Below are 18928 nucleotides of genomic sequence, written 5' to 3'. Positions count from 1 at the left end.
GTCAGTGGCCCTAAACGTCAAACTATGGCACTCTAGGTAGGGCTACCTAGAGTCAATTAATGCTCATTCATTCATCATCTCTTATGATAAATTTCTGTTTTCACTCGGATTGTACACTTTCTGCTCATTAATAAATGCACACGGTTACTTTTCAAAATAAACTTATAACGTAGGTAAAAAAATAAATAAATAAATAAATTTAGGTTTACTTCCTTGGGTTTAAGCATCAAAAGCACATGGTTGGGTTTATAGAAAAACATCATGATTTGGCTTAAAATAAGTACAAATTTCTTGTGACATGTCACTAGTGTATCATGCTACACATACTAGCACGCTACGTTGTTATTAAAATAACTCGATTGACTTTTGGTTTCACACGGGAAACAACCAGCGGGCTCCGGGGTGAAAGTGCAGAGTTTGTTAGACCCATCCGCCTCAACTCTCATCTGCCCTAAGTGGATTTTCTTGCTGTTTATACAATGGCAGTTGCTTGGAGCGTCAAAAAATGCAGCCGCCAGTGCATCTCATACCGCCACTAGAGGGTGCTTCTGTGCCTCAGTATTTGACGCCAAGGGCTACTGTCCAAGCATCGGTATTTAACGGGTTGTGAGTGAGTGTGTCAGGGCCTTAAAGCTTTACATGAGATGTTTGAGTCTGTTACCAACACCTAGGAGCTTTTAAAAAAACAAACAGATAATGATAAATGGGCCAGTATTTGATTTTTTGATATGAGCACATGTAAAACATTAAAATTTTCGATCATTTTTATGTGGTGTTCCACCCAAACAGACGGTTGCTATGAGACATCCTCCTGTGCCTTTGGGAGTTCTGGTGTTGCTCACCCAAAATTACAAATAGTCTGTCAGCAATGTAATTTTCATGCAACAGATACTTTCCGGGTTTAAGCCCCTGTTTAAATTCTACATACAGCATCACCTTGGCTTTTAAAAATGCAAATGAGTCTACGCAAACAATCGTGTCAGGAAGGCAAAAACTGTGGACCACCGTGTCTCGCGTGCGGCCTTGGTGCATTTGCAGCACGCACTGGTTGACTTCAACATTTTTCCTCTACCTCCAATAAAAATAATAATAACACTAAGTGGCCAAACTTCTCAATCAATGTTGTCCTCTAAAAGTGAGCCAAGGACTACATTCACACATTAGCATGATTCACAGTCCGCCCACGGCTTCCAAACACAGTCTTACATGTCTCCAAATGCCCAGCAGAGAGCTAATTTCACTCCTCACACTGGCGACCTTTGGCATCATATATATGTAGTGCTTGTTGCCTGTATGACAGATTCCCATGCATATTCATACCTACATATGGCCCGCCAGAATGAAGCCTGTCTACTTCCTGCAGACTCTGTAGAGCGCAAGAGGCAGTTCATTACTGAGTGTTCTCAATCGGGTCCAGTCGAACCCTGAGGATTTAAATGTGTGGGTCTGTGAGGGGCTGATGGTGGTGGGATCATTTTTGGTTGCGTATGGGTGTGTGGGAGGGAGGGAGGGTGATGTATTTATGTGTGTTTTGTTGCGGGTTACAGGGGAGAGTTGGATTGTGTTGCAAACGGTGGGGGAAAAAAAAAGTGTGTGTTTGTGTGTCTGTGTGTGGTGGAAGTGATGGAGGCGGTGGGAAGTGTGCATGTAAATGGTGGGGGTGGTACATGTCTGCGTTCGTGCATGCGCTCGTGTCTTTGAGCGCTGTGTGGGAGTGTGTTTGTGTGTGTTGTGGCACACGCTCACAGGCTTCTCTTGTTTGTGAGGTGAGAAGAGAGAAAAGTGGAGTCCCTCAGCATGCCTCCACCTCCTCTTGCTCCATCTGCCCATTTCGCTCAGTTCTCCATAAATTAAAAACGCTCTACATCTGCTTTGGGGTACATTGTTAGTTGTGTGCATTCGGTGGTTCCTCTGTTTATGAAAAATTAAACACTTTTCTGCATTCGATTATTCCCCCACTCCCGAAAGCCCCTCTGCAGCAAACATGACAGAGGCCCATGCTTCACCCCAAACATGCTGAGAAAAAGACCAGAGCCTCCACCTACGGGAGTGAAGAACATCTCAAGTAAAGTGAAGGGGGGGGAAAGAAGTAATTAACATCTGTTCATGGTAATAGTAAGCACATGTGTGAAGCCTGGAAATGCCATTCAGCACTGGCATGATGATCTGCTTTCACAGCAGTAATCTACCACAGCAAGAAACAGTTTGATAAACACTGACAACAGAATCAAGTGTGCTACACGTGTTAGTATATTTCTCTGAGCTGTGGTTTCACATGCATGTTTGGAGGCGAGATGGCAAAAGAGCAAACGAATGTTCATATTAACTCGATATAGAAAGAACAGGGGGGTCTGCAAAACAGCAACAACTGTTAAAATGAAAGAACTTCCGCCAACATTTCACTCCAGCTGTCAATTATACTGTCCCCATGTGCGGCCAGACTCCCAAATGTGCACTTGTTTCTTTCCCTAAATGGATTCACTGACGAAAGGATGGCCTGATGAAATATGCTTTCCGGTTAGTCGGCGCATCTGTATGCAAGAAGATGTGTAGCTGCAGATGAATAGACATTTTAAGGGACAGTGTAGATAATTGGGACAAAAGGGACTGCAGGAGAGGCCCCTTAGAGGAGACAGCCTTGAGTGGAATAATGAGTGTAATCAGAGGTTGTGGTCACAATGTTGCCCTATACAGAACACCCAGGCCACTGGGGAGGACCTGTGTTTGTCTTTGACATCAACATGCGTGGCTCCAGGGCAGTCATATTTGGCCATGGTTTGGTAACTGTGAGCCTTGTGGCAGAACAGGTGTAGCGGGCCGACGAGGCCATCAATCTCTCACCGGCCCGTCTCTGTAGGATTCAGGGTTAATTATCGTCAAATAAGCCATTAAGGAGAAGGATGGATGCACACTGGATGAGGGGATGCTAACCTTGGCAAGAGGGGGACAGCTGGGTGGCTGAGTCGGGTTAAGTTGGCTTTGATTGTGTTGCTAAGATACTGATTCTAATTTGGTCATGTGTAAACATTTAATGCCTGGAAAGTGTGGTGTTTGTGACAAAAAATTATTGGCAAAAAACTTAACGCTTTTACAAGACAAAACCGAAGAATAACATGTTGCACTACATTCTACAGTGTTTTTTGTGACTGTCCCAGCTGGCAAGTTCCTACAATAAGTAACTACAAGCTAGTCTCAAGCTGGTGATTTACTTAATCAGGCTGCACTATTAAAACTTAAAGAAATATCTCAGCTAGTAATTATTTTAGTAATTTGTAAATCAGTCACAAGACACAAGACAATCAGACAGCGCTTTCCAATGGATCTTTTGCTAAGCCCCGCCCCTTTGTGATGGTCCAACAAGCTGTCAGAGTAAGCATGGAGCCCTCACTGTAACTAACTGCACTCCCTGAAGAAATATTATCATATTTTTGGACAAATGAAAGAGTGATTCCAGAGAGAAGCAGACAGAGGGTCTACAGTCTGTGTTTGAAGGATATATCCAGGATGTCAAACTGACTCAGCAGCAACAACAGGTTAAAAAGACACATTCAGTAGGCTATATCTTCAGTAGCTAGCTAGCTAACCCTACACTTTTCAGGGTCTGATTTTTTTAATACACGACATGCCCCAGGCACAACATTTAGCTCCACATCCACAAAACCAGCCTGAAAATGAAGGAAATCTGAAACGATTCCATTAGAGTCAATGGAGCACAGCTGTGTTGTTGTCGGACCCTGGTCTGAGCCGGCCCGATGCTACGTTATTGTCATTAGCGTAATAATTTGAAAATAGAGGTATGCTTTGTTAATTCTGTTGAATGTAATTTGAGATATTCCCAGTTTATTTGGTTATTAAACAGCATTAACAGCATTTTATAGCATGATCCAACATGTGGACCACAGTCACTATAACATGTCAACCTTCAATCTCAACTGGTCATATATTATTATAATTATAATAACTATTAAAAGCTGGCATTTTGTAAGCCACATAATGGTTAGGCCTGGCAGTTGCTGGGCGTAATTATCAACCAACATCTAATCTCTGTCCAAGACCTACAGTATTTTTTGTGTGGTACAACTGGTTTTAATTAGCAGTTTGGCTAACTGGGCTAAGATTGAACTTCCAAAGCGCTGGAGCAGCTGGCTCCTGGTGAGCCTGCAGAACAGATGCTTTGATCACTTTTGTCCAAGAGTACGATGATGAACTGTAAAATAATTTGACCAGTGTGCTCGGGTTATCAAGAGGGAACACATTGCTCAGGTAAAAAGTAATGACTGCAAGAATCAAAGGTTTGAGTCTATGTTAGAATTATATAGATTCATACCTATATAAAACACCCTCATAAAGCGCTCCTTTTTATTGCAGTGCACCTTTAGTCTTAACGGTATCCATCTCATTGTGGATTACTTCATGATGCATAAATGGAAAATGCCATTAGGGTTTCTTTTCATGCTCTTAACATATTAATTGGCATTGCAGCGAATGTCGGATCATACAGTAAATTGTATCCGGTGAAGTCAGTGACACCTGACCTATTGAAAATTTTACAGTGTGCTTATACCTTCATTTATCTACTCAATGTGCCCATGAATATTTAAGGTTGACAATTAAACCCCAGCTGACCTGCAGGATGGAGCCGGACCAGCGCTGTCAAAGTGAGGCAGCATAAACGCACCCACACAATCATACTCATCAAAAATCCGAAAATGTACCCCCCCCCTTCCACTAATGCTCCCATCTCACATGTGTACACAAAATAGGCACATAGGCATACGAGCTCTGTCACAATGTCACACGGTCACAGTGACATGGCCCGTGTGTGACAGGCACATCACATATGTGTCATGTTTATGGGGGCATCAACAGACGTGGTTTGTGTTTTGTGTATGTAAATGTTTGGGCAGGGTCAAAGTTAATGCATGTCAGTATCCTGATTCACCTTGGTTTGGTGATGTAGAGCAGAATGTGTATGGGGGTGGTGACACTAAAACAGAATACTGAACACTGTAATAGCCTTTTGCATGAAAAACAGCAGCACACTGTTACAACTAAATTGGTTTACAGTAACAACAGTTGCAAAAATTACATATATGTATGTTAAGGTATAAAAATAAAGCAGCAATAATCAATTTAAACTACTCAAACATGAAGGAGCCACTACAGTGACAAACCCACAAAGAATTATCTCCAGAATCTACAGTTTCTTTCAGCTCCAAACATTTCAAGTGGAAACAGACAACTTTTTAAACTTTTCTCCCCTCTTTGTTTCGAAGTGGTACTATTGCTGCCGCTGCTACAACAATCATATCGCTGTCCTTTATCCTCCAAGTCAAGCAACTACTAACAGGACACACTGCATTTTGCTTTCCACGGTTACTACAGTTGTTTCACTGTCCACCATTTCTGCCACTGGGGACACCTACAGTAGCCTTTTTTATACAGAGATCCCGCAATACTGCCACGAAGAACATTTTTGGTTGCTGTTCTTCTGCTTTGTGTTAGCTGCTAACTGCTGCTAGCTGCTTTTTAAATCTCCTGGTTTTGGGTTGCACATATAAGTCATCAAAACATCACACTCCTTCTGTCCCACTAGCTCACATTTTACACAGATGTCGAATGTTGGTGCTGTTACGGTCTAAAGGCGAGACAACTCTGTCCCCCATTCCATGATCGTACCTATTATACAGACTGGCGAGGTAGAATAACGGTGCAGTATTCCCGCCTAAAACAGCCACTGTAATAGAGGCTATTGATAGTCTTTGGTAACTAGGGATAGCTACAGATAAGAAAACTGGAAGGAAAAAAAAACAAAAGTGCTATCCACATCCTGTTTTGGTTGCACAATGGTTAATGCACTTCCTCTGCGCTGTATATTGAGCCTTCATTTTTTACCTTGTGGCAAACAAATATTGTCAAGTGAAAGTGGGGCATATGGGAACCAATCTAATAATATGGCCATTAAATCATGCAATCAAAATATACTTTATAATGATAACTCAAGCACGAACCATTAGTCTGTTTTCACTTTAGGTGTTTCTTTGCCCACTGTTTTGGTTTTACACCTCACAACATTACTGTTTTGGTTCACTCTCACGGTTCTCATCAGCGTCAGTTTCAGCCACAGCTGTTTTTTGTTAGTGGTTTTTTTTTTTTTTTTTTTTTCCCAGCAAAAAAGTTTGAAAACAGGGATATACCAATTTATCTGCCACAAATCGGTATCAGCCAATGTTCGCTTTGTGAACTGCCATTGGCGTATCGAGATGACATTAATCGTTAGCAGTGGCTGACGTTTTTCTGTTGTGTCATCAATTTCACGCAGGCTATAAAGCAGGGCTTGAACCTAATGGTGTCCCGTCATCCTGGGGAAGATAGAAAACATGTTTGAGATTAACAGACAGCGTCCCCAGGGGACACACCCTATTTTTTTCACTGATAATGCTACATGGTGAACGACAAATTCGTGTTGACATCGCACGAGGAGAGCTAGTTAAAGTTAGCCTAATTTTGGCTAACTAACTGCTGATGGAGATTGAGTTAAATTATGATGAGTTCAAACTCTCCTCATTAAAAATGAGCATTGGGCAAACGCAAGTTTTCATGATGTGTTCAAATGTAATCTTGTAAAATGTAGTTTGCGAGAAACTTGAATAAATACAGTAGTTTGAAGGAGAAATGTGTTGATGTTTAACAAACCAATCTAAAATAGGTATTACAGAGGGAATTATGACATTATATGTAAGGAAAATGACTTCTTTTTTTCCCACGTGAAAGAAGGTTATTTTAAAGATTATTTCATAACTGTGTATGATTGAATTTGTGCTCATTTAAAGGTAGTGTAATGAAGGACTGCATGACTTTAAAACAGATCTGAACAACATCTGTATCAGCTATCAACCAAATTGTTATTTTAAACACGGGTATCGTATCAGCCCAGAATGTCACATCCCTCCTTTAAAAACCCCAATATGCGCAACAATAACAGCACCAAATGGCTGACAGACAAAGCTACAATTCAGTGAACATAGTGAAGCACTTAGCCAAAATTTCCCTCAGGTGGTGGTGGAGACCAAAAAAAAAGCAAAAAGGTGAAACAGTGTCAGTGGTTGTGTTTGCAGCTTGTTTCTGCTGCCCGTAAGTGCCAAAAATCAGTTAATAAAGGGTTAAAAAAAATTCAAAGTCTCATTGCTGAATGTTTGAAACAATAATTGGTGGGTGAAAAACTGACACTTTCCTAATTGACTGCAAAAAAAAAAAGTGTTTGCAAAACATCTAATTATTAACCACAGGGGCAATGTAGTGAAAATTGAAACTGACACATCGCAGCAGTAATAATGTATGGAGTTCATCCAGTGTCTCTCTGATGTCAAACTCTCTAGCTATATGTGATGTGATCCCACACTAACAGCATGCCATATTCCCTGACAGATATCCATATATACAGCCTAAATGTAATAACCATCACATTATGCTAGACTGATCAGGCTGATTTAAGATATATCTTTGCAGAGTGCCCACGCTGTCACCTTATTTTCATCTCCAACCTTGTATTAGTGCTTTTGTCCCCTGAATATGGGTTATACAGTAGTCTTGGTTTTTAATGATGTAAATAATGCAGTGATTCCATTGAAATTAAGCAGTCTTATACAGACGTCTGCTTCCTTACTTCCATATCCAGTGTGAGCCACAGCGTCTATAGGTCAGATTACTTTTTCAAATGGTATAAAATATAAATGAACTAAAGCTTTCTCTACCCCCTAATCACTTTCTTATATTTTTATCACAGTGGCCGTGAGGATGGAGGGCGAATGACTTCCCATTCTAATCATATTGTCATACCCTCAGGTTAGACCTTCCATTTTGCATACCAGAAGAAAATGTCATTGAGAGAGAGAGCCTTGATATACCCTAAGTGTTAAATATATGTAAAAAGTATTCCATTTATTCATGCTTCAGCGGTGCATTATGTCAAATGTAAACCCATCAATCAAAAGAAAACATTCAAGGCAAGTCAGATGAGAAACTTGCTCAGACTTCTTCTCGTCTGTCAACAAGAGTCTTTCCAAACTTTCATGGATTGAGTGATTCTACCCAGGCGTGAACTCCATTACCTTAAAGCGTCCCGAGTATCCATGATGCAGCAATTTAGCACAAAAACATTTTCTCTAAATTGTCTCACACTTTGACATACCCATTCTTGATTCTTTTCAGGCCCAAACCCAAGTTTCCATTTATGAAAAATGTCTGGTTAGGGATCTATCATTACGGCAATCGCTCCCTCACTGTTGTATCATTTCTTCTCAAACACACATCTCATCTGAAGGCCTGCAGACTGTCCCCGGGCCAGTATTTCCACATACACTATTATTTCACACAAACGGTGATCTCCACAGGCAATCTGCATCTAGCTGTGGCGTGCGTTTGCCGTGGGAATAGAAATCAGACACCTGTCGATGTGGTGGGAGGTTTTTTTTTCTTTCTTTTTTCTACAACAGCCACCAAGCAGCCAGGCATATCAAAGCAGCATAGTGAAAATGTCTCCTTGTGGAGTAAGAGAAAGTTAGGCTGTAAAATAGGAAAGGTATTATGGTTGTCAGGCTTTGGGGACTAATATAACACTCCTCCTTGTTGCCTCCATCATCACTGACATCTGGGACAGTAATCATACGCTAAATGGAATCACCACGATGACAGCTTTTTAGGATTTATCATTTTCTCTAAATACCTTTATAGTATAGTACTGTCACTTTCCTTTGAGGTACAGAGGATCTGTGGAACAGTGCATTTCTTTAAGAGACGTAGGACCTTTGTGATGACCCTAAGGTCTTAAACATACCGTACTTTCACATTATTGTATTGGGTTTTTTTCAGTTTTATTGTTCTTGTGTCTATTTTTACATGTTTTTGTGCAAAAAAAAGACAAATAAAATCACAGATTGTGGCAGCTGATACATCTATTGACCTATTTCTCTGTCTTTTTTCCCTTTTTAAAGTCTGTTAAAGGCAGCGGTGTGACAGCGAGGTTTGAGTTACCAGCAGTTTGGATCGGTCTGTTGTCTAAATATCTCCCCAGAGGATTGTTTCAAATGTGTGATTCCACGTCCTGGGGGAAATAACAGCCGTTGTGAATGCCATATTGACGATGTTCTTTGCCCCGGTGTTTTCACTGCGAGATCTGGATCCACTGCAAAGCACAAGGAAGAAAAAAAATGATGTCGTAGGGTCACAGAATTGAATCCGTGAAAAGTGAAGACATGGATCATGCAAAGACCATGTGAAAAAAATGTTTTTGTGGCTTAAACAGCATGAACGCTCCGAAACACAAGACAGAGTGAAATAAAAAACACATTTTCTGTGTCCCTGTGTTAAATTAGTCATTTGTCTTGTTTCACATGCAAAATAAAAAAAATATTTTATCAAAAGCTCTCCATTTTCTCTACCTGTTAAACATAAAAATGTTTTTGATGACTAATCTTGAGCAGCACTTGACCACTGATTTGTATTTGGCCAGTATCATCATATGTTCTTCACATTGCCAATGAATGTTAGTGAGGTCTAATTTATTCGTTTAAACCTTATCATCCTCCTGAACTAACAACACAGGTGAAGGAGGTGTGGTTTAGATGTGAACAGTCCCACAGCTCACAATATTCACCCACTTTTTTCACAGTGCCATCAAATTTCATTTAAATCTTTCTCATAACTAAACCCTGCTGTCGTCCACAAAGATTAAGATGCTGTTACTGTTGTTTCACTGTGACTTTAATGTGACAACTGTCAGCTAAGGAAAAACATGCCATTAAAACTGAGGGTTGTAGTCAGTTATGGAAAGTAACTAAGTACATTTAATCAAGTGCTAAAATAAAATTTTGTCATACTTGTACTTTACTTGAGTATTTTCATTTTACAATACATTATACTTCACAACACCTCAGAGGGAAATAATGTGCTTTTTACTCCACTACATTTTTTTGACACTTTGCTACTAGTTATTTTTTACATTGAAATATATGACATGACGCAGTACTATACTACTGATCTACCCAGCAGTATACAAAGTATCTATTGGCTCCACACTGATGCACTTTTACTTTGGTACCATTGTGAATTCAGGGCTTTCACTTGTAAAGGAGTATTTATAGACTATAGAGTTTTTTGTAGGCAGACGCAGAAGTTAGTATCACCATAGTTCCCTTGCCAAAAATCCAATAATATTTTCCTCTTGAATTTTGGATTATTGGAGAATATAAGATTTGAGGCCAACACTTTTCTTTCTTTTTTTTTTATACTGTTCAGCAAAAGAAACTTTACAAATAAACACCACTATTATGATTTTTGAAGTGTAAATGCAATCTCCAGTCATAAAAAGCTAATATTAGGCAATTACACTGAGGTCATATGACTTAATGTCGCCGTCACAATAAGGCTGTAAAGCTGTGTTCAGCATGGTGATGTTCTGTAGTCTCATTTAGCCACTTGTTAGCATCTAAAAGCTTCAAAATGAATGAGTGGAGTATATACTGATGTATTTTATATCACAGAACAAAACGTGAAAGTCTCTTCAATAACTAATTATTTAACTACAGACCTTATTTCAGGCATCTAACTAAAAACCAATTAAAAAATGAACTGACTCCCAGGAAGCAGGAATGCAAAAATGCTAACTCATTTGCAGGTTTTAGGACTCATTCCTGGAGCACTCTATAGTATTTCTACTTTTACTTAAAGGGACAGTTCACCCCAAAATCAAAACTACATGTTTCCTCTTATCTGTAGTGCTATTTCTCAGTGTAGACTGTTTTGGTGTGAGTTGCCGAGTGTTCGAGATATCAACTGTAGAGATGTCTGCCTTTTCTCAAATATAATGGAGCTAAATGGCACTCAGCTTGTGGTGCTCAAAGTGACAAAAGAATACATCTGAAAAAGTCAACAGCAATGTCTCTTTTCTGAAATTGTGACCCGGTAACTCAAGATAATCCACAGACCTTGTTGTGAGCAGTTTCATGTAGGAACTATTTTCTCTCTATTGAACTACACCCGCCAACTGTATCACTGTGCAGAAGGAAGAGTGCATCTACTGCTAGCTTACATCGCACCACTGAGCTAGCTTATGTTACAGCTCAGCCAAGGGGGACGCCATTAACATTTACACTTTGCGCTGTCACTAGCATGAGCAGCTCATCCATGAGTAGATGTACTCTTCCTTCTGCATGGTGATACAGTTGGTGGGTGTAGTTTGGTAGAAGTTTGGTAGAAAGAAAATAGTAACAATCTAGACCCATAAACAGCACTACAGGTAAGAGGAAAAATATGTGGCTTTGATTTTAGGGTGTACTGTCCTTTTAAGTTAAGGATCTGAGCACTTTTTCCACCACTGGTTGCAGTAGTGTGTCTCACTATAATCTACAGGTTAAAACTCCATTTATTCTGCAGCATTTACACTGCCTACATTACATATATAATGCTACTAATTCTTGTTGAGTGTCTTATGCAAATTCAACCCGCTCTTATCTCCACGACTTCATTAATCTGCGGTTGCATCCATCCTGCCTACTTCTTGATCAGGCTGTGGCTCAATACTCTTCATTAAGTGAACCTTTTTCCAGGGAATATTCCATCTTAACGTGAGTCGGGTCAAGAAGGACCACACAGCCGCAGATTCTGATTCTAATCATGTAGTGGAGGACAACATACAACCGTACTTGTTTAATTGGCTCATATACCCATGTTGAGCAGGTGCTGATAACATCCCACATGTGCTGTTTTTCATAAGTGCGTGGCTCCTCCACCAATCGCCCTCCCCGTGCCCAGGAGGAGCCAAGAGGGCAAGTAAATGGATAGTCTGCTTGAGATATCCTCGGAGTAATTTCACCCTGTACGTTTGAGGCTTTTTAGTTGCTTCATTTGGAGGACCCTTCCCTCCCCCTCCCCACTCCACACATACACTATTATATAAAAAACATTATTAATATTCACCAGAAATTACTAAGGAGAGTGGGAGAGGGTTGCCATATCCAGATGGATGCCCCTTAAATCTGTCTTCAATTAGTCTCCACTAACTTACATCTTCCAGTTGAATTCTGATTAGCTGATCTGGCAATTTACTCAGCCTGGCTGGAGAGCACTTGGTGCCCCTCCTGAGTGCAACCTAGCTGCTTTTGAGTATTGTGAACCTTTGATCAGTGCCCCCTTATTACGTATAAAAGCCAATACCATTAAAGTCTGCATTGCCTCATCTCCTTGTCCATAGTGCTCTCCCCTCTTCTGTATCAGAGATCATAGACTCATGTAATGAAGAAAAAAATGCAGTGATCTGTAAAAGTAAAGCAGATGATAATACCCTTTAGTTAATATATCTCACATCTCTCCATTATGGACCTGTGGCCTGTGGTCTGTCTCTGTAGCTAGCTACTTCCCTCTTGTGGCCAACCGGGACACAGAGACGCCTGAGACGTTTGCTCAGGTCAACGTGTTCACTTTCCTCCTTCTTGCATTTTTTAAAGCAAGAAGAAGGAGATTAGCAATGTGTATAACACAACAACTACTGACATTCATCTTCAGTGCTGGCTACATGCCCCCCCTCGTCACTTCTCCCCCTCTTCTCTGTAGAAAGTGGATCACCAGGGGAGCTAAACCCTGCCCATTAACATATAGAGTCTTTATTTAAATCTCATTCACTTTTCCATCCATTTAGAAGAGTAATGCCAGCAGGTTACAGCGATGGCATTGTGTGAGGCTCTGATTGAGCTTCAATTTGATCATTTTATCTGATTGTGAGGTAAACAGTATCATGATGGATAAGATCTCATTACAATAGGAAAGTGAGAGTTTAATTTCCTGTACATGTTCCATCTTTATTAATGTCAGAGGCAGCAGGTCGTCAATTGCATTACGGGCCTTGATACCCTGGCTAGGCATCCTGCTTGACACAAACGAGGAGAGCGAGCCAGCGTAGAGGCGATTACATTTGGCACGGTCCTCCAGCCAATTTGCTTTTGGCCTTAATGCTGCACCTCGCAGTGTAAAAATTCTTTACAACTTTGGGTGTAAAAATAGACGGCGAAAAGCATTAAGTGTTATGCCGTTTTAATTAATCTACATCATTGTTGTCTCCTCCGGATGCCTTGAGATGGCTGCCAGAGTGGCAAGAGACCAGCTGGTGTAGGAACAGCACACTTGTTGTCTGTCAAGACGGAAAGTACAGAAGAAGACAGTGACTATCACACCCCGACACCACCCAGCCAGTGATAGAAAGAATGGGAAAAAAACTTCAATAATAAACCTGTCAACACTCCAATCTGAATACCCAGGAGCCACAACTGTCTCAACTCTCCTCCCCTGGCGATAGTCATCATCGCGGACACTCTCCTGAGAGACAGCATCTCATCTATCAGTCACACACACACACACAGCCCCCTCATCACATCATCTCTATTTGTCCCATTATATCCTTAACACAGTCTAAAATACCTCTGCTGCACCAGGAAGGGAATTGTGCAGGGTTGAGAGCTGTTGAGGTGTGTGTGTGTGTGTCTGTGCATAAGTGTGTGCCGTCAGTGGCTTCATTACCAGCGCCGGCTATTGCCTGTGCCTGTCGCTAAGACTCTGAGACAGCCTTGTTTGTTTGTTTCCCCGCTGTAATCCTCAGTTGAGGTTTGACGTGCAGCGTGGAGCCTTAGCTGTGTTACCCACAGGCCTCTGGGAGCAGGAGCGCCGTGGCATGAACCGGGAAAAGAGAGAGAGAGAAGCACGGGAGACTTACACCCCCTGCACCTGATCATTACCATGCTAAATTTATATTGATTGCTGTAGCTTAAGAGCTAAATGTGAGCTATTCCCCCGACGCGGCCCCTGTGTAGGATCTGTGGTGGTGGGCTGCTGGTAATCCAGAGAAACCACAACATGTGCACTGTGTTTGGCCACAGATATGGCAGCACACATCGTACAGTGCCAGGGAGCATTTATGTAAACCTGACCATCCCTTCCAGCAGTGATTTTTTTAAATGATGGGCTGGATTTCACATAACATCCCAAACCTGTGTACAGAGACTTACACAGGGAAGTCCTGAAGGGACTGGGCAGCGGGTGGGTAGTTCAAGACGTTTCCCATATTCCCCTGCCCTTGCTCCGCTGGATAAAGTTGTGTGTTTGTGGTGTCTCTCCTCCTGCAGGCAGCTTTCATCACACATATGCATATGTGCTTGCCCTTGACATTATCATCAGCAGATTTGTGCAGGGGGCCCCGAGGTAAGGTTGAAATACTGCTGAGGCTTCTGAGAGAGTGGCCTGCTTTAGAGAGAGTGTCCAAGGGCTAAATACGCACCCAGAGACGGAGGCAGAGGAAGGGAAAAAGCTCAGTAACTGAACCTAACAGAGCGCCCCTCAGGGGACAGCAGTAATTAAACAGTGATTAAATTAAGGGGCAATGCGGGCAAAACGCAGACTGATTGACACTCTGCTGGCTCCTCTCTCTCTCTCTCTCTCTCCCTCTCTCTGTCTTCCGCCCTGCGTCTCCCTATCTCTCTCCCTCTCTGCGAGTTCAGCTCTGTCGTGGAGCATTGCTTTCTATTGACCTCCAATTACTCACCCGCTCTGAATTCTTCAAGGTCCAATTTTCGAAAAACTATTTTCTTAACTGTGTTAAGAGCATGGATCACTGCACATTTGTTTCTGAAAAGGCTGAGCTGCAAGACTGGAACATAGAAGTTGAGTAAAGGGAGGAGGGGAAAAAAAGCACTTAAACGCGTAGTGTCTTCCAATACTATCAATGTTTACTTCAGATAAACTCACAAACTACAATCACTCGAGCACCGCGCCCAGAGTACGATCAGTCTTTACTACAGATAGACTCACAAAAGTACAATCACAAGAAGCTGCCAGTGATTTAGAAACCACACGGAATCCAAAGCGTGTCTCCCCGTTTTTCGCCTGTAGCCTGGCGGCTTTAGAAGTGCCTTATCAAATACTCTCCTAGGGGGGAAATACTATAAATTACCTTTGGCGACTCCTTAAACCCAAAGCAAATAGACAGACAGAAGAGCAGAGCAACAGCAATAAAACCAGCTTTAACAAAACAATCAGAAAAACCAAGACACCGAAATTGCCTTCCTCCAAATCTGAAATTCTCCGCACGTTCCCGGCTTACCCTGCTTGCCACAGTGCCCCAGGTCCTTGGGTCCTTGTATAGATTTTTATAAACCGGGTCTTGTGCTTATGAAAATACGTACTGAGGGCTCTTAAACAATCTGTTAAGTCTTCTGATAGTGAAGAAGGTCCTCTTAGTGCGTAATACAAATTCAAATAGCTGTATGGAGATGGATTACGGGGGGAAGACAAAGAACAGGGGCCTACTTTAGAGGATGAGTTCAAGATGACAGGTATTGATTAAGTGCTCAATGAGAGCACGCCTATGAAAGGCCAGCCACCACACAGCTCATGAAAGAATCATATAGCTCATACACAAGGCGCTCGGCAAACATACAGGCGTGGGGTGTAGGCGTGAGCACATTCAAGCTTGTCATACCGTGCGGCAGATAGTTGACAACCTGCTTGGTTTTCGGTGGTCAAAAGTCGTTAAAAAATGATATCAAACTTTTCTTCCGTATTTTGAAAGCCTATTAGTGCCTATATATCTGTTTATTTATTGAAGGAAGCACACATCAACAGCAAGCAGATGAGTGTGCCTTTCGCCCAGAAAGACAGAAATGATTCCTTATGCCAGAATCCATTATTCTTCGGTTTGAACAGCGCAGTTTGACACCGCACATTTCTTTACTCCTGACACTGGTATTGGAGAGGAAAAGAGGAAGGATGTTCTCAAAGATAACATGTGAATTTAATTTCTTGGTGAAACAGCGGAACTGGAAGGACTTAGCCCTCCCGAGCATAAATTGTGCAGTCGATGCGCGGTTGTCAGGGTTTGTGATGATGCCGTGCGAAGACAGCCGTAATCGCAACAGCACTGCCAGCCTGACCCACCTCATCATCCTTGACATTTAGCACAGCGCTGTTTCTCTCCCTCTCTCTCCCTCTCTGCCTTTCCTCACAGTAAACAAATGTTTTAACCCCGATTTGTATCAGTGTAACCAGAGGACATGCGGTGACACAAAGTGTGGAAAACTTCAGGAAGCAGCAGAGAAAGGGGAGAGAAATACAACAAGGGAGGAGAGGAATAGAGGGAAGGGGGTGAGGAGACGATAAAGATGGAAAGGAAAGCAGACCAGCAGGGAGAGAGATCTGGCCAGACTGCCACCAAACAGGGGGTATCTGAGACTAATCTCTAAAGAAAGCTGTCAGGTCTCTGCAGACAATGTTCTGATGGAAACTAGGCAATAAATGCTCCTTAAAGCCGTCATAAATATGCAGCTTCCTGCCTCAGAGCCACGGCTCAGACCTGGGTCCGAGCTCATTATCCTTCGTCTGTACTGGCAGGTGCGCATGCCAAGTTACAGGCAGGATCACTAAAAGCCCCTTAACGGTAGCCTCAGTGGGATATGTGGCTCACTTCTGGGACTAGAAAGCATGCTCATCAAATCATTTTCCCCCCTTTTTTTCAAAAACATAAGCGGTGTTGAAAAAAAAACCTCCACTTGACTTGGTTAAATTTCGAACGCACTCAAACACACCATAATTGTTCAATGAGCAGTAAGACTTTCAGAGTGAAAACCCAAACATTAAGTATGTATGGTTTCTATTTTTTCCATTACTGTATGGAGCTATATGTGGTCTAAAGGTGGATGATATGAATAATCAAACAGTACGGAAACATCTCCAGTTAAATCAAATATGTCAGAGAGGAGCATTTTACAGACCCATCACCCCAATATTTTCAATATACAATTTGAGATCCGTGAATAGCATTGACAAAAGGCACATTCGACTTGATTACGTCTTGACATTTCCCTCCATGAATGAAGGCAGCGGCAGATAAGGCAATCACTGCGCTGACATAGTGTAAATAAATAAATATGCTCATTTATCCTGGTCTCCAGATAAAGACATAAGGGCACATAAACGCATGAATGGACAACGTCTCTCAGCAGCCAGCAGGTCCCTGCCTGCCTGCTTTTCCCCCTGCCTGTCTGTCTGTCTGTCTGTAGAGGCTGACAGTACAGCGGCGTGCCCTTCATTATCACCGGGTAATGCTCATCACAACGGCCGTGGCTTTTCTCCATAAAAACCCCAAGTCTCACTCACAATGAGAAATAGGGGAGATAAGGTGCGGGAGACCATTTCTCTTGACATTCACGACGGCAAACTCATCAGTCATGCTGTCAAAGGCACTGGTCTTGGCTAGTTTGGGATTTATGAGAAATAATGATGGGTTGAAAATAGCGGGTAAGGGCTTTGCTTTTACCTTTGGTTTGGGAGTGTTGTGTATTGAGGCACGCTCTGCATAAAACCCAATTTCTTTTGTCAGTGACCCCTGCACTGATATCACATCCAATCTCACCATGTTCGGGAGCTTTGGCCGGGCCTGTTTGAGTTGGCGCTGACATTTCCGCCTCACATGATAAAAGAGTATGGCAGCAATAAGTTTATTTAAAAGACAGCGCATCACCGTGAGCATTAAGAATGGCGCACCACTCCCTGTGATTCATAGAGTATTATTCAAGCCAGGGTCAAGGCCTTGCTGCTGTTAATCACATTTTAATTCATCCTCCCATCCTCCCAAACAGCTCTGACTAAAGAACACTAACACAGACCTGTCCTCTCCTGCAGCGTATCTGAAAATAGGACAACAACATAATAGCATGTGTCAAACACTCACATTTTCTCTTCAAACTGGTGACAGGCAGTGACAGACGCTCCCAGTGCAATTGTCTTTGTAAACATTCTGGGACACACTAGTATTCACGTCAGAGCGGCTATTGTCATGTACCACAAGGTCCATAAACTTAACGTAAATTATTAATTCCAAAGTCATTTGAAAGTGGATTTCAATATTGTTGCAAGGGCAGCATGGCTGAATCATATAGCGCAACTATAGATTATAGTCAGTAGGACTTTTAATGGGATCCCTATGGGACCATACTGCGGAGATGTCCTCAAGCACCAAATTATTAGTCAATTTCAGATTATCAAGTTTATTAATTACTATTCTTAATATATCTTACAAGAGTGCCAGGAGATATCGCCTAACTACCTAAAAGCTGCAAATGAAATGTTCCACATACATTTACATTAAACATATTAATGAGATTGGCTGGGTGTGTGTGTGGCTCGCCTTTTACCGGAAAGTTCGTGGACAAAAAAAACGGAGGCGCAGCTGCTAAAATTCAAAGTGCAACATTGCTTATAACCAAAGTGTTGTGAAATTACTGGACAAGAGAGTTTGGGGGCAATTTTGATTCAAGTATGTGAATGAGACCTCTCGAAGCTCGAGGGTACTCGGATCCGTGTGGAAATTAAGCCATGAGATTGTAGCTGAGGGGATGGTGGATTGACAGCGACATTAGCCCCTCAGCACCTCTGCTGTATCACACTATGGCTCTGTAAAGTAGATGGACAGGAATAGCAAATTAAATCTTCTTAATGGTAGCAAGGGATGTACAGTCAGGTTGGTGTGAACCTGCAGGACTGTACAAGTGCGGCGACATGAAGGGTGGTGTTTTTAGTGGAATAAAATGAAGTGGCTGTGAAGTGTTTTGGTTAATGGGTCTACTCCAACCAACTTCAAACACAAGGCACTGTCATATTTATATCAATTTGAAACGTGCTCCTTCACAATGCCTCCTGGCCTATTCTTGAAACAAGTTCAAAGGTCATGTTCCGTTCGCTGCTGTTAATTTGGACAGATTTATTAAATTCATTACATTACAGATGTACTCAGTGACAAGAGAGTGAGAAAACACTCATGAGAGCACTCTGAGCAGCTGGCTTTTGTTGTGGCTTTGTTGATGGTTTTCTCAGCGGCTGTTGTTTTTTT

The 18928-nt window shown here is 42.0% G+C and overlaps 1 protein-coding gene across 3 annotated transcripts in view; it reads right to left on the bottom strand.

The window, feature by feature from the left end:
- LOC126401516 (doublecortin domain-containing protein 2) overlaps window positions 1-18928 on the bottom strand; it is a 64778-nt gene that overhangs the window by 14594 nt on the left and 31256 nt on the right. The window contains exon 12 of one of the 3 annotated variants that reach the window (XM_050062845.1): window positions 9053-9184. The exons of 1 other annotated variant lie outside the window; for it this stretch is intronic. The gene's annotated coding sequence lies outside the window, so the exon portion shown is untranslated. Of the gene's footprint in view, window positions 1-9052; window positions 9185-18928 lie in introns of those variants that run through there. One more of the 3 variants, XM_050062848.1, reaches the window with a different exon arrangement.

Source organism: Epinephelus moara, chromosome 14, assembly GCF_006386435.1.
Source record: "Epinephelus moara isolate mb chromosome 14, YSFRI_EMoa_1.0, whole genome shotgun sequence".
NCBI classification, from domain to species: Eukaryota; Metazoa; Chordata; class Actinopteri; order Perciformes; family Serranidae; genus Epinephelus; species Epinephelus moara.
Note: the sequence above shows the minus strand (reverse complement) of the source record. Positions and strands in the feature narration are given on the sequence as shown.